Source organism: Euprymna scolopes, chromosome 31 (assembly GCF_053919585.1).
Source record: "Euprymna scolopes isolate OS-2025 chromosome 31, ASM5391958v1, whole genome shotgun sequence".
NCBI classification, from domain to species: domain Eukaryota; kingdom Metazoa; phylum Mollusca; class Cephalopoda; order Sepiida; family Sepiolidae; genus Euprymna; species Euprymna scolopes.
In genome coordinates this window covers 18,554,833-18,577,992 of record NC_136512.1, presented here as the reverse complement: position 1 = coordinate 18,577,992, position 23,160 = coordinate 18,554,833, and the positions used below count along the sequence as shown (strand labels likewise).

General features: G+C 33.9%; 1 protein-coding gene and 1 pseudogene across 5 annotated transcripts in view; one reads left to right on the top strand and one right to left on the bottom strand.

Annotated features, from left to right (window-relative positions):
• The window catches only part of LOC145255662 (uncharacterized), a 586,940-nt gene that overhangs the window by 446,016 nt on the left and 117,764 nt on the right, over positions 1-23,160 (top strand). The gene's annotated exons all lie outside the window — the stretch shown is intronic.
• LOC145255980 (U2 spliceosomal RNA) lies at positions 929-1,153 on the bottom strand (annotated as a pseudogene).

Here is a 23,160-nt window from a genome sequence, read left to right as displayed (position 1 = left end):
CAAAGTATTAACTGCACCTTTTCAAACATGTCAGTTTTTTCTTCTTCTTCTTTTAATCCATTCCATGCGACATTTTTGGCAAACCATTTTCGTTTGTCAAAAGCGTTTTTCTTTTGTAATAATTAGAAATTAAATTGAAATTCATGGTGAAAATGGCGAGGAAAAGATTAGCGTCGGTCGCTTATCGTCTGCGTTCTTCCAATTTGTTGGTCGTTAATTTTCGTAAGTCTCCGTAAACATTTTACGATAAAATCCGATCTCTCACGGAAACGAGAAAATGTAATTACTGTCATTAGCGAACGAACGACTTTAAAAATTTTTATTTATTTATTTTTTTTTTTTTTAATATTTAAAAAAAAAAAATGTAGTACAAGTTCTATAATAGGTGCAAGGTGCACCGAGCAGAAAGAACTGTTTAATTTTTCACAAAAAATTAAAGTTCTTCTGTTCGGTGTATGTCGGCGCGTTACTTCGGGTAAAACGGTGGGGACGGGGTGGAAAAAACGGTAAATTAAACTGCAGAAGCAGAAGCACCTCTTAAATGTACGAGTTCTTTAATTGAATACACTCCCCTGCAAAAAAGAAAATAAATAAAAATGTTTTTGTAAATCACTCGTGAAAACTTAATTTGTTTTTGATCAATTGAAAAAGCATAAAAAACTACGTAACACAGAAAAATGAACCACATTTTGTTTTTGAAAACATTCTTGTTATTTCAAATTTCTGCTTAAAAATTATTCCGCGATGTGACAAGTCATCTTACTTACGCGAGTCCGTGCGCGGACGCATCATGTAAGAATAGCATAAACGATGGCGTTGAGTTGGCACAAAATAGTGCGAGGGTTCTAGGGTTAATACCATGCAAACGGTAAATTTGCGACGGGTTTGAATATCAGATTCGTTGTCAGCGATCCCGAAAACTTCTAAAAAAAGTTTTATTGGTCGGCGTTCTGTTGTACCTATTTACTATGCCTCCCCACGGGACAGAGTTAGACACCAGGGTCGTTTTTTAACGTGGAGAAAAGGTACAAAAATAAAAATTGTCTCAGTCGTGAAGGATTTCTCCTCCACCGAAAGAGAACAAGAAATGGGAGTGCAGCATCTGAAGAACAGATACTACACTTTGATCTTGACCAAAAGGCCAAGAAAATTCTGTTGTAGTTAAAGTAAACATTAAGCTAAAAGTAAAATTTAAAAAAAAAAAAAAAAATGGTAGAAGCACCGGTGTCACATTTCACGTGACCTAACTGTTCAGATTTTTCAGGACGAGGCTCGTCTGCTGGACCTACTTATCTTAGCTGCACCTTTTAATAATTATATATATATATTTTTTTTAAATATTAAAAAAAAATAAATAAATAAATAAATTTTTTTTTTAAAAGTCGTTCGTTAATGACAGTAATTACATTTTCTCGTTTCCGTGAGAGATCGGATTTTATCGTAAAATGTTTACGGAGACTTACGAAAATTAACGACCAACAAATTGGAAGAACGCAGACGATAAGCGAGACGCTAATCTTTTCCTCGCCATTTTCACCATGAATTTCAATTTAATTTCTAATTACTACAAAAGAAAAACGCTTTTGACAAACGAAATGGTTTGCCAAAAATGTCGCATGGAATGGATTAAAAGAAGAAGAAAAAACTGACATGTTTGAAAAGGTGCAGTTAATACTTTGGTTCTTTTATATGACAGGTGTGCGAACAAAAAGTTATGTTTACATATATGTTAATTGTCTGAATTATTTTTTATTTTTGTTTGAACTAAAATTCATGGGGAATTGTGAAATCGCTGTCCAAAGCAAACCACGATAAAAAAAAAAAAAAAAAAAAAAGGTCAATATCAAGTTTCGGGTTTGTATTAGATTTGAAAAAGTTGTCAAAAAACAAATATATAACAAATAAATATTATCAAAGGCAAGATAAGTTACTTTTCTACCTAACTGGATATTTTTTAGTGTTTATATTCAATGTAACATTCAGCTCGAAAAACACAGTGTTTATCGATGTATTGGAAAATTTAAAATGGCGCCCGACTCTCTCTTGACACGGTAAGTTTGGGAAAAGGAGTTAAAAACAAAAAAATATACAAAATACTGTTAAAAACCCACCGAATATGTGTCAGCCTATGTCACGGTAACATATATTGAGCGAGTTTTTAACCGTATTTTGTCTAGTTTTTTATTTATAACTCCTTTCCCCAAACTTACCCTGTCAAAGAGAGAGTCGGGCGCCATTTTGAATTTTTCAATACATCGGTAAAGACTGTATGTTTTTCGAGCTGAATAAACATGTTACATTAAATAAAAACACTAAAAATTTATCTAGTTTGGTAGAAAAGTAACTTATCTTGCCTTTGATAACATTTGTTATATAATTGTTTTTTGACAAGTTTTTCGAATCTGTGGACAGTAATATAAACCCCAAGTTTCTTTGTAACTCCTCAAAAAAACAAAAACAAAAAAAACTTTAAAATGACAACTTTTATAGGTTTCTGGCCAGTCTTGCATTTAAGTCCCGGCAAAGTTCGACAACTCTAGAAGGGTCACATCAGTATTTTACACCGTCAAATTACGAATTATTAGTTAAAAAAAAAAAAAAATATGTAATTAATTAATATAAAAAAAAAAATAGGCGGAGGTTGACAATCCTGCCACTTTTTCAAAAATTGCTAAAAAAAAACATGGCGGACGACCTACACGCTTGACACTGAAAGTAATTTACGCTCCCTCTGACACGTGACTGGAAGTTGCTGGGCATATGTGTATTTCTTTTGACTTTACATACGTGAATTAATGAACGAATTGTTATTTAGTAGACCCCGCCTCAGGTGTCTGTACAAACGCTATAGAGGCCCACTTAAAAGAATTTTAAAAAATTATATTTTTCATGAAATTGTCACCATACTTTATTCTTAACTAAAAAGACATTTGGTAGCAGTGCACTAGTGCAGTTTCGGCAATGCGAGAAATAGGAACTTAAAAAAAAAAAAAAAAATTTCATTGAATTGTTAGGTGAAAGAATGGTTCGTTATTTATTCACGTATGTAAAGTCAAAACAAATACGCATATGCCCTCCTAACTTCCGGTCACGTGTCAGAGGGAGCGTTAATTACTTTCAGTGTCATATTTTTTTTTTTTTTTCGACTTTTGAAAAATGGCAGGATTGTCAACCTCCGCCCAAAAATATTTTAATATTGGAAGTAAGCACTTAATTAAATAAAGTAAACAAACAAAATATACATTTTTATATATTTATAATTATTTATTTAACAGAAAAATTAAACAATTTTTAGAAAGTGTATTATTGTCTTAACAAAAACGAACAAAATAAAATCTGAAGTAATGAACCACGTAACAAAATATAAATTTATACAAAAATAAAACAACTTTGAAAATTAAACATTTCTTAAAAAGTGTGTTGTCTTATGCTTTTAATAATTTGTGGAAATGCGTGTCCTTTCTCAGGCCGTCTCCACAACTCTTCCATTAGATGGGAATGGAACAAATTTTCATATTTTTTTATATTAATTATATAATATATCTTATATTAATTACATTTTTTTTTAAAAAAAACTTTAATAATTTTTATTTTTATTTTAAAACTAATAATTTGTAATATTCGTAATTTGGCGGTGTGAAATACTGATGTGACCCTTCTAGAGTTGTCGAATTTTGCCGTGTCGGAATTTTATCTTGCTTCCAGATAAATTCGACTCTAAAGTAACTAACCTGACAAAAAAAATGACAGCATGAAACAAAGGAGGGGGGGGTAAAGAATAAAATATAAAGGTCTTGCTTTGAAACGAAGAAGCGATTTTATTCACAATAAAATTAGTTGCAAATTTTTCCCTTTGCGGGCATAAAATTTAAAAAAAAAAACGCCAAAGTAACATATAACAAAAAAAATAACTCTGGTTCTTATAATGAAGATGTCGTATCCATGAACGAATACAATAATATGATGCAAAATAGTATCTCCTAATCACACTCTCATATGAAATAAATTTTAGGAGCGTACTCACAAATTGAAAGCCAGTCAGGCACGTGCCTTTTTCTTTTTTTTCTCATTTAAAGTTCTTTTAGAATTTTCTCTCCTTTATTTGCATGCAAACAGTAGACACATAGATGGATTTCAGAAGTATGGCCACGTCGCATATTCGGGTATTCTTGCTGGGTTTTCTTCTTTGTAGGAGGTTCCAAAATTCCTTGTCACGTAAAATAAGGCCTTTTTAAAATAGCTTCACTCCTTCTAAAATACGTGCAAAACCGTAGTCACGTAGATAGTTCTCAGAAGTATGCCTTGTCGCATACCCGGGGTGTTCTTCTTTGAAGGAGGCTCATCAAAATTCCATTTTCAGCGCCGGGCAATGAAACGCCCAATCTCCACCTTGGCAGAATTTCAAAAGAGCCCGAAATCCGCGCTGAGCTCGTGACATCATTACGGCGCTAGCATTTCCCTTTTCTCCAAATTAAGGGGAGTTTCGTACAAACTCAAAATGTACAAAACTAAAAATTAAAAAAGATACGAAATACAGAAAATCATATATAAGAACCAGATAAAAAATAATAAATGTAAACAGGAGTCGGGGGGGGGGGGTGCACCATTATTGGTGCAAAAAAAATTCCAACAGCTGGGACTTAACTGCAAGACTGCCGGTTTTTGGTGGTGCTGAAAACGAATATCACATTTAAATTTGGGGCCAGTGAGTAGTTTTCATGATATGAAATTACTTTTTCAAAAAGTGGGAGATCACTTTCCGGCAGTCTTGCAGTCAAGCCCGGCAAACTTAAAAGTAAGTTTGACAACTCTAGAAGGGTCATATCAGTATTTACACCGTCAAATCACGATATTATTAATTATTAAAGTTTTAAAACAAAAAATAAAAAAATATTTAAGTAATATTTAATAAAAAAAATATTAAAAAAAGTTATTTAAATATTTTTTATTTTTATTTTCTTTTATTAAGCACAGCAAAGTTTCACGGTTTTTAAAAAATATTTTAATATTTTTTTTTTAATTTGAGGGTAAAACCGTCAAATCACGATACCACGAATTATTAAAGTTTTATCACAATATTACGAATTATTATTTTCAAATATTTTTTAAATATTTCATTTTCAAGTTTTACGCTTTACGCACGACAAAGTTTCAGTTTTTTAAAAAAATATATTTTGTTCTGTTAAGACAATATACACTTTCTAAAAATTGTTTCTTTTCTTTGTTAAATAAATAATCATAAATATATAAAAATGTATATTTTGCTCGTTTACTTTATTTAATCAAGTGATTACTTCCAATTTGTTCATTATAATTTGCTTAACAAAATAACACACGATTTGACGGTGTAAAATACTTATGTGACCCTTTTAGAGTTGTCGGGCTTAACAAAAGTATGTTTTTTTAAACTTACTGGCAGCATAATTAGCGTCTTAAATTATGAGATGAAAAAATGAACGGATCTCCTAGTTAAAAAAAACTGCGCTGGTTTTGGGGGGTTCTGAAAACGAATATCATTTCTATTATTTTTTTTTTTTAAATTTTATTACATTTTCACCCCAAACAAGGCATATTGCCACTTTGTTGTAGGGGGCTACTATCAGGGGCATAGGCATCAGGGGTACTGTGCAGGGAGTTGGGCAGCAAGATATCAGTTCACACTGCCCTTGAACTTCTGCATGTCAGTACAGTTGGGGAAGCAGGGACCCGGCAGGGAATTCCAAAGTCTAGCTGTCCTGGGGAAGAAACTACTGGAGTAGAAGGCTCTCTTACAGCTAGGGATCTCTACTGTGAAGGGGTGGGATTTAGCTGCTTGTCGGGTTTGTCGGGGATATTTACGTTGAGGGGGGCACAAGTGCTTGCAAGAAAAGGCAGAGGGATGCAACATTTCGTCGATGGGACAAGGGCTGAAGTTTAGATGACAGTTCAGGACCTATCAGATTGGCGACTCTCTTTTGAACCTTGACTAGGAGTGAGAGATTAGTGGCAGGTGCACGAGCCCAAATATGACAACAATACTCCATACATAGGCGAATGGTGGCCTTATAGAGGTATAGGATACTTTCAGGCGCTAGTATCTTTCTAGCACGGTAGAGAGAACCTACCTTCTTCGCAGCAGTCCTGGCGATACTCTCAATGTAATTGTTCCAACTAATGTTTCCTGAGAGCATTAGGCCGAGGAGTTTAAAAGATGTACTTTCAGATAAAGAGTCATTGGCCATTGCTATTGGTGGTAGAGAAGATTTCTTGTAATTATTGAAGGAAACGAGTTTAGTCTTGGCAGCATTGAATGTGACCATCCATTTATGTCCCCATTCCACTACAGATCGGAGGGCATCCTCTAGTGCTTTTGCCATTTCTTTAGATATGTGTTCATTTGTTTTCCTGTCATGTCTGTTATAGAGTGTGGTGTCATCAGCATATATACCCATCTCACAGGCAATTTTGTCAGGGAGGTCATTTATGAATATTAGGAATAACAGGTCCCAGGGTAGACCCCTGAGGCACTCCCGCATTTATATTGTATTGTTTAGATGTACGACCGTCGAGGACAACCTGAATTTTTCTCTTATCTAAGAAGGATTTAATTATGTCATGTATTCTTCCTGTGATACCATATGATCTGATTTTCCTGAGAAGACCTTCATGCCATACCCTGTTTAAAGCCTTAGATATATCTAGAGCTACAACTCTACCCTCCCCTGCTTTGCCCAGTGACTGGTATATACGTTCTAAGATTACAGTTAGAATGTATGCTGTTGAACGGACTTGTCTAAATCCATATTGTTAGTCAGTCAGAAGTTTAGCATCTGTAAGATGATGGACTAGAGCTTGGTTAATTATTGTCTCAAATATTTTGGCGAAAAGTGGAAGGAGGCTAATGGGGCGATAATTTACTGGGTCAGTTCTTTCACCAGAATTCTTGAAAACTGGTACTATAGAAGCAGTTTTCCAACAGGCAGGAAAGCAAGATTCATTAAGGCATTTGTTGTAAAGTTTGGAGAGAACTGGAGCTACTTCGGCGGAGCACTTTTTTAATAGCACAGCCGGGATGAGATCGGGTCCACATGCTTTTGCAGTGTCAAGATTTCTTATGATAGCATGCGCCTGAGAAGGGGTGATTTTCAGATCGTCTAGTGTGGTGTCTGTCCGCAAAGGAAAGTCAGGGAGGGGGTGGTTGGCAGGGTCCAGTGTGGAGTTGGAGGCAAACCGACTGGCAAGCATGTTTGCCTTCTCAGTTGCAGAGCAAACAACCTCATGATTGTTGGATAGTGGGGGGATTGTTGATTGTCCATTATTTACTACACTGTTGCAGATTTTCCAGAAGTCACGGGTTCCTAATTTCTGTGCTTCAATGCGTTTTTGGGTGGTTTCAGTAAATTCTCTCTTAGCTGTCGCTATTTCTTTCTTACAGTTACTTCTGGCTTCTATATACTTCTGCCTGTTTGAACTGGACTTATGTCGGTTAAATCTGTGGTACGCATGCTGCCTTTGTGCGATGGCAGCTGCACATGTGGAAGTAAACCATTGGGGAGAGTGGTGCTTGCTATAAAATTTCCGCGTGGGGACATGTGCTTCAATTGCTGTTTTGAACCATTCAGTGGTCTCATTTGCACACTGTTCAGCAGGAAGTGAAAAGATATTTCGCCATGGAGCGTCTCTAATGAGATCCCTGATGGCTTCCCAGTCGGCCTTTTTATATCTTGTTGTTTTGAGCAATCGCTCTTCCATTTTGGCTCTAGAGTTTAGGGTGATTTTTACTATTATCACTACATGAGCAGCATTCCCAAGTGTTTGTAACACAATCATCAGAAACTGTGGTGAGAAACAGATTTAAAAGTGATGCGTGTTGCTCTTGTTGGAAACATAACCGTCTGTGATAAGGAATGAGATATAGCTTTTCTATATCTCATTCCTTGTGTTGTGGTACCAGCTGCGTCTGTGTAATTAGAGAATCCAAGCCAGTTACTGTGATGGACATTGAAGTCACCAAATACATGAACTTGTACGCTAGTGTCGAGGGAAAGTGATGTATCTATGCTGTCAGAGACTTTGTTTATTAGGGTACAGTCCTGGGTCGAGGGAGAGCAGTAGAGAAAATAAAAGTGACTAATGTTATGTCGCGTGTTAAGTCTAAAGCACATAAAGGCTTGGTCGTCTGATTCTAGTTTAGTTTCTCTTGTCAAGGGGAGGGTGTTCCAAATATATACTCCAAGCCTGTGCATATGTCTGTCAGAGTCCTTATGGCAGAGTGGGAGATATCCAGGCATGTTAAAGTAGTTAGAGAGGATGGAGGAGTGTAGGTTAGTCTCACTTAGTGCTAAGATATCCGGGGTGTTTGTTAGGAGAAATGTTTCGACATCATTTAAATTAGTTCTAAGCCCACGGATGTTTGTGAATGCAAGCCTCCAGAAAGAAGGCAGGTTGGTTTTGTTTAAGTTTGGACCTGGTTTTAGAATAATTTTTTATTGTACTGTCATTTTTTAATTTTAAAAAAAAAATTTTTTTTAAAAGTTTCAGTTTAGGTAAGGGATGCTGAACAAGTGGTTATGCAGAATACCATACGTGCAACATAAGCAGACCATCAGTTGTCCTGCCATCTACTAAGATTGTGGCCTCAGGATAGCCCAGCGGAGATGAGTGCAGGGTTCCTTTTCATGTGTGACATGGCATTACAAACAACCCGATATTATACAACTGTTGATGGAGCAGCCGCTCTAAGCGCTACCAAAGAGTTAGGGGTCCTGTATTACCAGACGGGAACAGCAGCTAGGAACTGTCTATCTGGTACCCTCAATCCATTAGACGATGGTCAACCCAATCTACTTGTACTGGCATTATGGCATTCAAGCACTCCCAAGTGCCCAGTTTAAGGGATGGGATGTGTCGGGAGTGGGGAAAATGGCGTTCATTGCCCTAGTCAGGAAACAAGATCGACTCTCTGTGATTCGACCTCTACGCCTAGCTAATAGGCAAAGAAGGAGTATGGAAGCCGGGTGATAGACAGTGCCTATCTACTCCTTAAGTAGTTTAGGTTTGCAGACCGGTAATTTGTTTGAGTCACCAGCTCTAGGAAAGTTGTCATCTAAGACTGGAGAGGCCTTCCTCCCCTTAGGTTTAGCTTCAGATTTTTCCTTTTCATAGACGGATGAGCTGAGAAGACCTACGGGTCCATCAGCACTGAGAGGGTTTTCCCCGCGCCTGGGTCCTAATCCAGATATGTCTGCGCCCCCACGTTGGTGGTTAATGTTAACGGGTTAGTTTAGAAGGGTTATATATCAACTGAAAAATTATACTCCTCAAAGTGATTACAGGGCATTGCTATTTCATTGTTACTGGAGGAGGGGCTGAGTAAGAGTTCATGCAGTGGAAGCAGCTATATTTGCAAACAGAGCTGTTGGAAGGAGTTAACATGGTTTGTTTTTTCTTTTAGGTTAAAAAAAAAGTTTCCTTTTCTTATTTTTATGTGGGCTTAGGAATAGGATAATGCGTTGCAGAATGGTATGGTATTACGAATTAATTAGAAAAAATTGTACAAGCTCTGGATATTTTAGAGAGCAGGAGGGTTAAATTGTATATTCAATAGATACAAGTAATGTCATTTTTGATATGAAGTACATTACAGTACAGGTATAATTTATTGAGATTGTCGGACTGACTTCCTCATCTTGGTTGTTATAGTGACTATTACAACCAAAATGAGGAAGTCAGTCCGACCATCTCAATAAATGAAAACGCCTCATCTCAAAAATACAGACAAATACCTGTACAGGTATAATTCGGAGTAAATTATATGCTATGTCGTATACAGTATGTATAGTACAATAAATAGATATATGGGTATATTTCCAGTAAATGCGAATATATGTAGATTGTAGGTATTAAGTATGTTACCATTTCTAATGAAGATATCTTCAGCTTTCGTTTAAAAATCAGGAAGTTGTATTTTGCATCATAGAGTATCGGTTCAGTTTTATTTAACATTGCAAAGCTAAGGAAGGGACAGCTATTGCTATGTAATATAGATTGTTGTATATCTAAGTACAGACTGTTGTTAGTGAGTATCCACCTGGATAAGAATAAACTAATGCATGCCTGAGGGGTAGAAATGTACAGATGTTTAGTGATCATGACTTCCAATCGATCAACATGCGAAGGTTAAGGGCTGAAAGCTAAAGACCCCCATCTAAGTCGGGTGTATTGTATGAGTGTTAGTGGCAGCTTGGGGAGTAGAGCAGATTATTAGTTTTCAGGAGAGAATTAATCTTGCAGAATACAGTTAGGATTAATTATTAGAGTTTTGAGTGCCAAGTAACGTTTAGTTTGAGAAGAGAAGAAGAAATTGGTTAAATTTGTTTTATGATATGAAGAAATTATTAGGTGTCCAGAAAGTGGGTGCTCATTTTACGTTAAATTTATATGGAAAAGTGATCCCCCACTTTTTGAAAAAGTAATTTCTTTATATCATGAAAACTACTTATCTGCCCAAAATTCAAATGTGATATTCATTTTTAGCACTACCAAAAACCTGCAAAAGTGGTCATTTTAAAGTTTTTTGAGGAGTTGGAAAGAAACTTGACATTGGCCCAAAAAACTGTGGGTGCTTGTGCATATTAGTGATACTTTAAAAAACATTTCAGGTGAAAACATTATTACGTACAGTATAATTCCGAAATTAGTTTACATTCGAAAATTATGAAAAAGTTTCAATAGAAAAATTTTAAGTAAAAATAAAATTTAGCGAGTTTTATCGTGTTGAAGAATTGTGCGACGAATTCAGTACGGCAAACTGACTTATCTCCCTTTGATTTTTATTGTCTCCCTTTATTAAACATGGTGGATAAAGACACCGTTTTGTTTCGTCTTAAAATGTTATTTTCTTAATTGAAAAAAAAAAACTTACTGAACAAAAATGCCATATTCCAATAAATTCATCACTTAAATTGATCATTTTTAAACGACAAAACAAAACTTTTTATCCACGTTGAATAAAGGGAGACAACTCAATTCGAACTACGGAGATTTTAAAATCAAATTTGTACAGGTTGAACGAAAATTTCATGTTCTTTCTCTACTTGTTTTAACCTATGAAGAATATGGTGCTTATTTAGATCGGCATGGTGACATTTAAAATTAAAGAAAATACAGAATTGTTGACAGCCTTTCAATAAGTGTATCAGAATTTTTGGGGAATTTTTGACACCCCTAACACAAAACTACGAATAAAATATAAAAAACTCGTAATTTTTCTTTTAAAAGTTGGTTGTTTATTTTCTTTATGGAATATACTTCCAAAATAAACTATTAAAGTTGTTTCAAAAATAATAGAAATATTATTTTTTATTTTTAAAATAACAGTGTTTACAAAGTGCTGGTGCGCCTTCATGAAGCCATTTTTTTATGTAATGAAATCAATTGAATTTTACGAGTTAATTTTTTTCAATTTTTAAACTTTAAAAATCTATCAAAATTTTTCTATTGGTTAAATTTTTTCGATATTTTCAGGGTCAATGTGAAATTTTATGCTCTTTCCAATAAACCGAATATAATATTTTAGACAAACGTTTTTTTTTAAATTCACTCCCCCATAATTATGTACCAAAGTTTTATATACCACAAATTGAAGATAAAAGATCAATAAATAATATATTGTAAATTAAAACAAAAAAAGAAGTGTTTTTGGAAATTTACCTGTAAAGTCCAAAGTGTAAAACCTTTTTCTTTTTTTTTTTTAAAACACGTTGATTTTTTTTTTTTTTTTTTTTTTTAATTGGAAGCCTATGTTCTGCTTATACTGTCCAGTAAGTAATGGATGATGACGACAATTTTTTCTATTTCATTCAATGTTTTCTTTTTTTTAGATATTAAAAAAATATTTCACTCGACAAAAAAGAATGAAAATATAATAAATCAAAAATTTATGTATTTCTTTGAGAAAAGAAAAAAAAAATTCCTCAAGCGTCTTTTTTTTATTTTAAAGGCAAAATCTTGTAAGTAAAATTTGACTATTTTTAAACTATGAGAACGCATATTTCTTAATGGACAAGGCTAGATGACTAACACGAACGTGTGGTTTTTACTTCCTTCTGTCCATACGTAGGTCGAAACAATAAAAAAAACTACTTCCGGTTTTCGATAAAAACATAAAATTCTTGTCATGGCGCCTTTTTCAAATAGGCGTTTTAAAAATTCTTTTATTTAAAAAATAAATGGATTTTAAAATATAAATATGGATAAATTCTTAACAATGAAGAATGGAAGTACGCATTGATGAGTAATTTTTATAGGTAAGTGATTTTTTGGAATTTATATCGATTTTTTTATAATTGAAGTAAGTTAAATTTCGTTTATTTTTTTCAAATCTTTTTTTAAAGAAAACCGATTTAAAAAAACAAATATTGCATAATTTGCTATTAAACCTGTTATTTTTTTTTTTAAATTTGGTCTTTGCCCCTTTAATTGGAAAAAAAAAATTAGGGTTTTAATTACATTTTTCAAGTAGTTATAAGTTTGGAAAGATAGGAGGTCGAATTATTCAATATTTTTTCACGCATTCGTAAGGTTGGTTTCTGACATACCTAGTCTTGCAGTTAAGCCCGGCAAACTCAAAAGTAAGTTCGACAACTCTAGAAGGGTCACATCAATATTTACACTGCCAAATCACGATATTACGTATTATTAAAGTTTTAAAACATAAAATCAAGAATATTTAAATGATATTTAATAAAAAACATATTTAAAAAATTATTTAAATTTATTTTATTTTTATTTTCTTTTATTACACAGGGCAAAGTTTCACGGTTTTTAAAAAATATTTTAATATTTTTTTCTAATTTAATTTGAGGGTAAAAACGTCAAATCACGATATCACGAATTATTAAAGTTTTATCACGATATTACGAATTGTTTTCAAATATTCTTTTTAATATTTAGATATTTTCAAATATTCTTTTAAATATTTTATTTCAAGTTTTACGCTTTACACACGATAAAGTTTCAGTTTTTTTTTTTATCATATTTTGTTCTGTTAAGACAATATTTTTTTTTTTTTTTTACACGGTGGTCATCACTTATCAAGGCCCGGAAGCCACTCAGGAATAAGGGTTATTGCAAGTACAGTACGTTAGTGTGGAGATTTGATGAAGTGTTTACTTAAGGGGGCGGTTCATTAGGAATTTGTTAACGTTGGACTTGAAGTCATCCAAGTTGTAGCCAGGTGGGAAGTGGGCAGACGGAACAGAGTTCCACAGGCGTGCAGTTCTAAGAAAGAAGCTTACACACTTTCTAAAAATTGTTTCTTTTTTTCTGTTAACTAAATAGTTATAAATATATAAAAATGTATATTTTGTTTGTTTACTTTATTTAATCAAATGGTTACTTCCAATTCGTTCAATATAATTTTCTTAACAAAATAACACATGATTTGACGGTGTAAATACTTATGTGACCCTTCTAAAGTTGTCGAACTTTCTTTCGACTTTGCCGGGCTTAACTGCAAGACTGCCGAATTGTTTGTATGACGTTCGTATCAGTCACAGCATGAAGATAAAAAATTTTAAAAAAATCACGTAATTTGATCGAATAGTTGTTTTTTTTTATTCAAGAAAATCAAATTTTACTCTCTTTTGATGAGGTTAAAAAAAAATGAATTAGTGGACAAGGGCAGACAACCCATTACACGTGAAAACTATCAAAACAACTGCTGATTACATCGCTTTATTATGTTCTCTAGTAAAACGTAGCCTCGTCTGTCACTTATCGGTAAAAAACGGCAAATTTGTTTTTCATAATAAAAAAAAAAGGGGTACTTATACAGTTTAATCAAGACATTAAGAGATGAAAATATTGAAATATATATATATATATATATTGTATGTACCTGTTTTAAAATGAACTTTTCCGGAAAAAAGCTAAACTTTTACTTAATTTGATCAAGTTTTTTTTTTTTTTTTTTTTTTTTTAACAGAGGAAAATCAAATTTTAATGAGATCGATCATATTCTGCCATCTTGTTTATTTCCAGCGTCAGGAGATAATTCCATCACCATTTAAAGTTTGTCAAAATTTGAGATCATTTTGTAACATGGGCAGAAAAAATACCTAAAAAATTTTTTTGTTTTTTTTCTACTTATTTTTATGGGTTTTTTTCTACTTATTTTTATGGGTTTTTTTTCTACTTCTTTTTATAGTTTTTTTTTTTTTTACTTATTTTTATGTTTTTTTTTTTTTTTTTACTTATTTTTATGTTTTTTTTTTTTTACTTATTTTTATGTTTTTTTTCATTTATTTTTATCCCTTTTTCATCTTATCCTTTGTTAATCACTTTTTCGTTTAAAGACCCCCCCCCCCTCCTTGTGTCCAGAAATAGGCAAATAGTGTAAGAAATTCTGCAGAAATAAGCAAGCTTTTTATTGGATGGTTTCTCCGTCCACGGATTTATTTTAACCAATCAAATTGCATGTTATAACTAAATGCCGAGAATATTCTCGGCGCCAAATTCCCTTTTCAGATCAGAATCCAAAAAGACGCAGCGGATTTCTCACTTGAATCGAGGCAGCGAAAATACTTTATTGCTTCGAGACGTTTTAAATGCCGAAACGTAGAGCAGAACATTATCATTGCAATTACCAATGCCCTTAAGTAGGGCGAATTATATTTGCACGCTTGTGCTACAATTTGATGTCTGTCAAGACGAATTTAAGGTCTACGGTTTTACCTGCCTTGTCCACCATCGGACTAACAGCGAAGGACTCCTCGTATATGCCCAGCTAGCAGCATCCATCTTGGAAGGCACCTCTACATCTCCAACCTGTGCATTACTTCGTCAGTGGGAATTCTACCCAGCCTTTATCGAAGACGAACTATTATTCCCTTCAGGAATGTTACCAGCCCATAGTGGCAGATAGCTGAAGATGACGCATCTTTTGCAACATGGACCTTTTTTACTTTAATAAAATTTACGTTGAAGTTATAAGGTGAACTTGTTGTAATTTCTGTTCGGTTTTCTTCCATTCTGCCGAGGGCAAAACCTTGTGAGAGAAAGTCTCACAATGGCGACAATTTGATCGATCTCATTAAAATTGGATTTTCCTCTGTATGTGTATATATATATATATATATATATATATATATATATATATACACATATTAGAAAACAAACAAAAAAAACTACTTGATCAAATTAAGTGAAATTTTCTTTTTGGAGAACTTGACTCCATAACGAGTTCGTACAATAAAACTTTTTTTTTCAATATTTGGATTTTTAAATCTCTTGATTAAACTAAGTACCAAAAAAGAAACTATTTGATCGATTTTTGGAATATGCAATCTTCATTCTGTGACATAGAAGAACATAGTAATGAGAGGTAATCAGTGATTATTTTGACAGTTTGCATGTACATTAGGGTTGGCTGCCCTTGTCTACCGATTTGTTTATTTCATTTTATTCACTCTCATTGAAACAGTAAAATTTGATTTCCTTGAATAATAAAAAAAAAAAAAAAAAAAAAAATACTACCTGATCAAATTACGTGATTTTTGGAATTTTTCATCTTCGTCCTGTGACTAGTATGTACATCATACAGACTTTTCTGTATTTTTAAAAATGTTTAAATGCCGCGATAAGTGCCAATCTGAATAACCACCCCTTTTTGTATTAATGTGATATTCAATTGATATTTATTCCAGTACGTTCAGCATGTCATAATCTTTAAAAAAATATATGCAGTTTTTAGCTATTGCATATCACCTTTTCACAAAAATCTAATCTTCACGTTTACCAGATTATTAGGCATTGCCAAATGAATGTGAAAAAAAATACACATGATTCCGTGACGTCAGATTTGTGTTAACTATACGAACTATGGAAAGCAGAAGCGACAATGATCTTTAAAAACTTTTCTTTATCTTCTTCAAACTGCAATTAATAATTAATCTTGTTATAATTTTAAGATTTACACAGTTAATGATTAATAATATTATAAACATTTATATATTAAATATGAAATACGGTTTTACGAGTGTTCATTTGGTTAACTACTGGCTTCCATATTTTGTTCGGAAAAAAAAGATAAACAAAATATGAGGGGGGGCCTACAAAATGTTTAATATTTGTGCAAATAATATTTTCAAATCGGTTTTAATCTGGCGATAAAATAGCTGACAAGAGTCATGTTTATATTAAAACTTAATATTTAAAAAAATATTAACACAATTAATTAAAAATGTATATTGTAACAGAACATTTGGAAATAATGGAATTTTAATCGTTTTAATCTTTTAAAAATTAATTTTTAGGAAGTTTCTTTTTCTTGGCAATTCAACTGATTATAGTATATATTAATAAATTGCTATTTAAAAAAAAAAACAATATTAAATTTATCATTTTTTTAATTGCAACTTTAAGGTAAGTTTTTGTTCAATACGTGTATATAATTTTTGAAAAAACAAATATGTTTTACTTATTTGAACTCTTATGTTTCATAATAAATAGAAATTTCAATAGATCTTAATATATTTGGAACACACACTAAAAATATTTCCCCTCATATATTTTACGGAAACTGCATTTTATATGTAATTTCATTCTAAAATGGATAAGTATCGAAAATTTTATGAAAATCTGACCATTAGTTGATTTTTTTCTAGATTTATTAAACACGGGTATGTTTTACGTTCAGAATGCTTACTACATGGGAACGTTATTTTAAAGCGCCAATTATGTAAACACGATTTTTGTCTCGCAATTTTATTATTTTCGTACGATGAAAAAAATTTAAGAAATTATTATTACTTTATTTTGCCTTTCTTTTAAATGGTACAAAAGTTATACTGATAATATTAATTTATAATAACGTTACATCGTGTTACATATACTGATAATATTAATTTATAATAACGTTACATCGTGTTACATATAGGGGAGTTTATTCTGTGGTGACTTTTCGAGGTGCCTACAGATTATGGTTGTCAGGCAAAAGATGAAGAACACTATGAGAGTATTGAACTTGATCAGTGGTATGAATCATGTTTAATTACTTATGACACCGTTTATGACAAATATTTGTTTACATTCTACTTGAAGAAAATCGTATTCCAATCTGCAAGGAAGCAGTCTCACAGCAACATACTCCATAGGTTGGAACTGATTGTTTTAAAAATAATTCTCAAAAATACTTTATTTACATTCCTATAAAATAACTTATTTTCAGTGTTTATGGATATAAAATATTATTCCCCTCCCTCCAATACAGTATGAGTTCTTGTGAATATTTTACAAGGAGAAACTGAAGATTGGAGTTCAGTCGAATGCCTTCCATGGAAATAACAAGTAGAGATAGACTATCCAATATTTACATTTTAACCATTTGATTATTTTGTGTAGATTTTTGCATTATTACATTCTGTAGCTGAGTAATTCTATGACATGAGGTGTAAATGGAATTGACGATTGTTCGTGGGGAAATTGCGGCAATAGATCTGTTTATCAGTTGCCATAGAAATTGGGTCTAGCACAATCTTTACGTCCCCCCCCCTCTCTCTCTCTCTCTCTCTCAGTGGTTCCCAACTACTGCGTTGGGTAAATTATTACTGGTGTACCATAAAAAGATAATAGCTAAAGTCATTTAATTTCATTTTGTGTAATAAAAACATTTAATTCCTTAATCATGATGACACTGTTCAATTTCAACTCCAATTAAAAAAGACATCAAGATGTGAAATTCTCAACTTTTGTACCTATGTGAACTGAGATTTTCTCAAACAACATATAAAAAAAATAAATAAAAAACCCCATGAAATACTCCAAAAGTATTGAAGAATGACCACGTGACTATTTTGTGTGGATCTTTACATTATTAAATTTTGTAGCTGAGTAATTCTATGGCTTGAGATTTAACTGAAACTGGCGATTGTTGGCAGGGACATTGTGACAATAGATCCCATTGTAGGGGGTAAAAGAAAATTCCATCTTTCTCCCTCACTTCCCCCATTAGCTTTTTCTTTTTGGTAGCCTTCGTCTGACTCATCAATATGTTCTTTCATTTCGTGTTTGGTTGGGTTTTATTTTGGGCAGATTTTTCTCCACTTGGGAACTGGATAATCACCATCTTTATCAGCAGAACTTTTTGTTTATTGTTGAACAAAAGTCTTTGTTTTGCAATCTCTTGTTTTGTCCATTTTAGGGAGACACAAGAATCTTTATGTTTCGGAATTTTTTTTTTAGATGAGGATTGATAATTCACATTATTCAGATTACTATTCCATCTTGGTTGTTATAATTAACATTTTAGCCAATATAACTTCTGATCCTCTTCAGGTACATTTTTTTTTTGAACTTGGAAACTTTCTAGTCGACCATGAGTAAAATGTTCGTCTAGTTACCCTACTCTCCTTCCATCACTCTTTAAAAAAAATAATAAAAAAGTTACTATGTTTTTGAATGAAACTAATATTTAATAATAATAATAATAATAATAAATATTTGTCCAAACTCCTTTTTGCCAACTCCAGACTTCAACTGTAATCTTCACCGACCATTCTCACTGTCTCTCTCTTTCTCTCACCTGTCCACAAAATAAAAATAACCTGTGCTTTCCCCTTCATTCTTTTTCACAAGTCATTGTCCTCATATGCAAATTAATACTATATGTAAATTAATAAATATACTGTCATATTAGCATTGTCATTTTGCATAAAATCCTAGCAATTTTTCATTCTTCCATTTCAACATGCATACCTGTGATTCTAGATGAAGAAAGCCTTATTAACTGGTTATCATTCGTCTTCCGTGTTCCGAATCATTACAATTTATTAATCTAGAATCTAATCCAAAATGAACCAATTTCTGAAGCTTCTGAGTTTCGATGGTAACCCTTCAGTGCCTGATTCCACAGACTAGTGGACACATTGGCTGTATACATTCAACAACTTCCTGAGATCAATCGACTATCCACCAACTAGCAAACTAGACTTTCTTACCAATTACATCTCCCATCCAGTGCACAAATTAATAATAAATTGTGACTCGTATGAATCAGCCATCGCTAAACTCCAGTCTCTTTTTGTAAAGCTCTTTAACATTGTTCATTCAAGACATCTTTTGGCAAATTTCTAGGTAGGAACCTGGTGAAACAATTGATAATTTTTTGCAGAAGCTAGATTCGTTTACTGTGGATTGTCAGTAATGGCACTAAGGCCGAAGAACATTGTGACGAAGCAGTTTGTGATGCCCTCATAACAGCGATTCACTCTCGTATAATTCGACAACGACTCTTAAAAAGGAAACCCAATTTGAAAGACGCTTCCGACAGCTCGTTCTCTAGAAACAGCTCAGAAACAAGCCGAGGTGCCACCGCCAGAAGATGTTGCCAGGAAGTATGGCATAAGTTTCAATATGAATAAGAGCATTATGCAAACTGAGAGAGTCACCCTCTTGGGGTATGAAGTATCATTTGGAGTTGTAAAACCAGATCCTGAATGCTTCTGTGCTTTGAGATATCTGCATCCACCACAAGATGCTAAATCACAACGGCACGTTGTCAGAATGTTTTCATACTATGCTCAATGGATTCCTTGTTTCTCGCACAGAACCAATTTTTCCTTCTACCTGAATCCTGCTTAGTGGATTTCACCAACCTCAGAGAACTCAAGCACACTACATTTATGACAATTGATCCTAGCATACCCTTTACCGTAGAAACCGACGCTTTGGACGTTGCCCTAGCTGCTATTCCCAATCAGAATGGCCACCCAGTTGCTTTCTTTTCCTGATCTCTTTCAGTCAGCGAGCAACATTACTCTTTGGTTGAAAAAGAAGCAAATGCCATCATCAAAGCAGTGCGTAAATGGCGTCACTACCTTATCGTTCTGCCTTTGAACTCGTTACAAATCAACGCTTCATAGCTTTCATGTATGACTTGAAACACTCAAGCTAAATAAATAATGAGAAGGTAGAATGCTGGAGAATTGAACTATCAGCCCTTATATATATATATATATATATATATATATATATATATATATATATATCTTTCAATATACTTAAAAAAAATATCTGAAGAAATTTGAATGTTTATACCTTCAAATCTCAACATAAAATTTTGTGCATATTAAGAACTAGCGTTGTCCGGGTGTTTGTAGGTGTGTGCTTTTGGTGGGGGGGGGGGAGAACAAAAAGGAAACAACCCTGTTTAAATATAAAAAAAACGATAAAAAACATTTAAAAATGGGGAAAAAAATAAGGGGGGGGGGCTTGGTGACAGGTCGGCTCGAACCCGGAGCCTTGAGGCCCATAGGCTGAGCCTGAACACCTGCGATACAGCGACAGTCAATGTAAGAGTGATTAAAAAGTGAAGTTTTTAATGAGGCCAAATCGTTTACATCGGGTTCGAATCATACTCATAATCATACTGAAAGTGAAAGCAACACGCGATAATCGAAAAATGTTGAATATTTAACTTCTGAAAGTCTGGCAAATTAAATAGATGGGCGCGACCCCCGTTAACTCGTACATATTATGATTTAGATGCGATATAAAAAGTTTTAAAAAGGAGCGAGCCCCGCGAGAAGGCGTATGTAAAAAAGCCTTTCATGGACATACAGAAAAGACTTATTAAAATAAAAATACAGAAAACTCTTTATGATGTACATGCTCATTATGGAACAAAGATGTCATATTCCAAAAATCATATGGGTTTGGCTAGTAACTTTTCTATTTGTCCAATAAGTGAAAATATTTAGTTATCAAAAGTCAACTAAAGATAAATTTGTCCATAGAGTTCTTGTAGGTTTTATTTTAATTGGGGGTCTCTTGCCTTTGCTCCCCTTGTGCAGTCACTCACACACACGCACGCTCACACGCAAATAAATGAACATTTATTCATTTCAATTTCCCCGTGCGTTTTGCACAAAAATAAGTTCTTCCAGCAACAGCGCAATTTCCAATACGCCCACACACTTTTCTCACAGCAACAAAAGTAAAATGAACATATTTCTGGTGGACGTAGTTGGCGACAGTATCACACGAGACAAGCGACCAATAAGAAAATTCAAAAGATTGTCTTTTTAACACTTTTCCAAAAACCAAAATATCAGCAGTAGCAATCTTGTTTTTGGAGCCGACCCAAAATGTATAAAAACGCATCAAACAGTCTCCTAGAATTAATTCAATTCATTCGTTTATTCAGTCACTTCAGTCTTCTTCCTTTCTTTTTGTATTTATAACATCGTCGTTGCCGAAGCCGTCAACACCATGATTACACACGCCACGCGGACACGCAAAAATCACTTATGCACACACACATCCATCCTGCACATTTTCTAATTAATAACAACAAATTACTTTCCTCACGAATTACTTTCCTCACGGGACTTTTAAGTAAGGCGAACTTTGCCAGATAAAACACAAACTTTAAAATAATCTCATTATTTTCACACAGGACTTTAACCTTCTAAACTCCTTAATTCACAAAGAACTCTCATCTAACATTCTAATCATAATCGCTTCGAAAGAACTTTCACCGATCGGAACTTTGTTTATTCCCATTGTTGTTTTTGTTAAAAAATAAATGTGGTGCATTTTAAATCAGAAGGAGGTGTCATTTTGTTTCATTCTTTTTTTTTATTTTGTTTGGAGTAAAGAGATTTAATTCCACTTCAACCTCTGCACCCCTACACCCTCAAAAATAAATCAAACATAGCCAATTAAACTTTGTTATATGTGTATTATCTATGCTATAAATTTCATTAAACTTGCTCCAGTAGTTTTTCTTCCTAGGGATGTACAGACAGACTTACAGGAATCCAACTTTTATAACTTCTACGTATAAAGTTGGACTATTTATCATACTAACAGTAAAATTAAAATGGCAAATTCACATTCACAGCTGAAGACCAGTAGATTTATAATACGGTGGTTTCCAAGTTTTTTTTCACGGTGGCACAATATTGAGCTCTTTAAAATTCCACGACTCACCTATCCTAAAAAAGGGAATATTTAACAATGCTTACCAATGTTTATTCTTATTGAATCCTACATTCAAACAAACGATTTATTATATATTTTTTTCTTTGATATTTAATTATCAATATCATGTAGGTGTGTGAGTTAGTATGCCAGTATCATGTAGGTGTGTGAGTTAGTATGCCAGTATCATGTAGGCGTGTGAGTTAGTATGCCAGTATCATGTAGGCGTGTGAGTTAGTATGCCAGTATCATGTAGGTGTGTGAGTTAGTATGCCAGTATCATGTAGGTGTGTGAGTTAGTATGCCAGTATCATGTAGGTGTGTGAGTTAGTATGCCAGTATCATGTAGGTGTGTGAGTTAGTATGCCAGTATCATGTAGGTGTGTGAGTTAGTATGCCAGTATCATGTAGGTGTGTGAGTTAGTATGCCAGTATCATGTAGGTGTGTGAGTTAGTATGCCAGTATCATGTAGGTGTGTGAGTTAGTATGCCAGTATCATGTAGGTGTGTGAGTTAGTATGCCAGTATCATGTAGGTGTGTGAGTTAGTATGCCAGTATCATGTAGGTGTGTGAGTTAGTATGCCAGTATCATGTAGGTGTGTGAGTTAGTATGCCAGTATCATGTAGGTGTGTGAGTTAGTATGCCAGTATCATGTAGGTGTGTGAGTTAGTATGCCAGTATCATGTAGGTGTGTGAGTTAGTATGCCAGTATCATGTAGGTGTGTGAGTTAGTATGCCAGTATCATGTAGGTGTGTGAGTTAGTATGCCAGTATCATGTAGGTGTGTGAGTTAATATCCTCAAGGGCGTTTTGTATGATAAACTGGCAACAGGACAGCACCCCAGAGGTCACTCAGCTCTCCACTACAAGAACATATGCAAACGCGACCTGAAACTGACTGGCATTGATCTGGGCAACTAGGAGCAGCTGGCAGACGATCGCGGCACCTAGCGTGGTGTTGTATGGCAGGGAGAGGAGAGGATAACGGAAACCTGATGCTGGAGGAGCGGTGATGATGCTGAAAGCAGTGCCAAAAGGCCGCAGATCTCAGCACGTCATCCTCCTTCCTGTGCACATGTGGTAGAGATTGCCATTCTCGAATAGGGCTCCAGAGCCACGCTCGGAGATGTCCAAAGATAATCCGCTGAAACACCAAGATGCATGTCATTATCCTCTGAGATAAAAGACTGTCTTG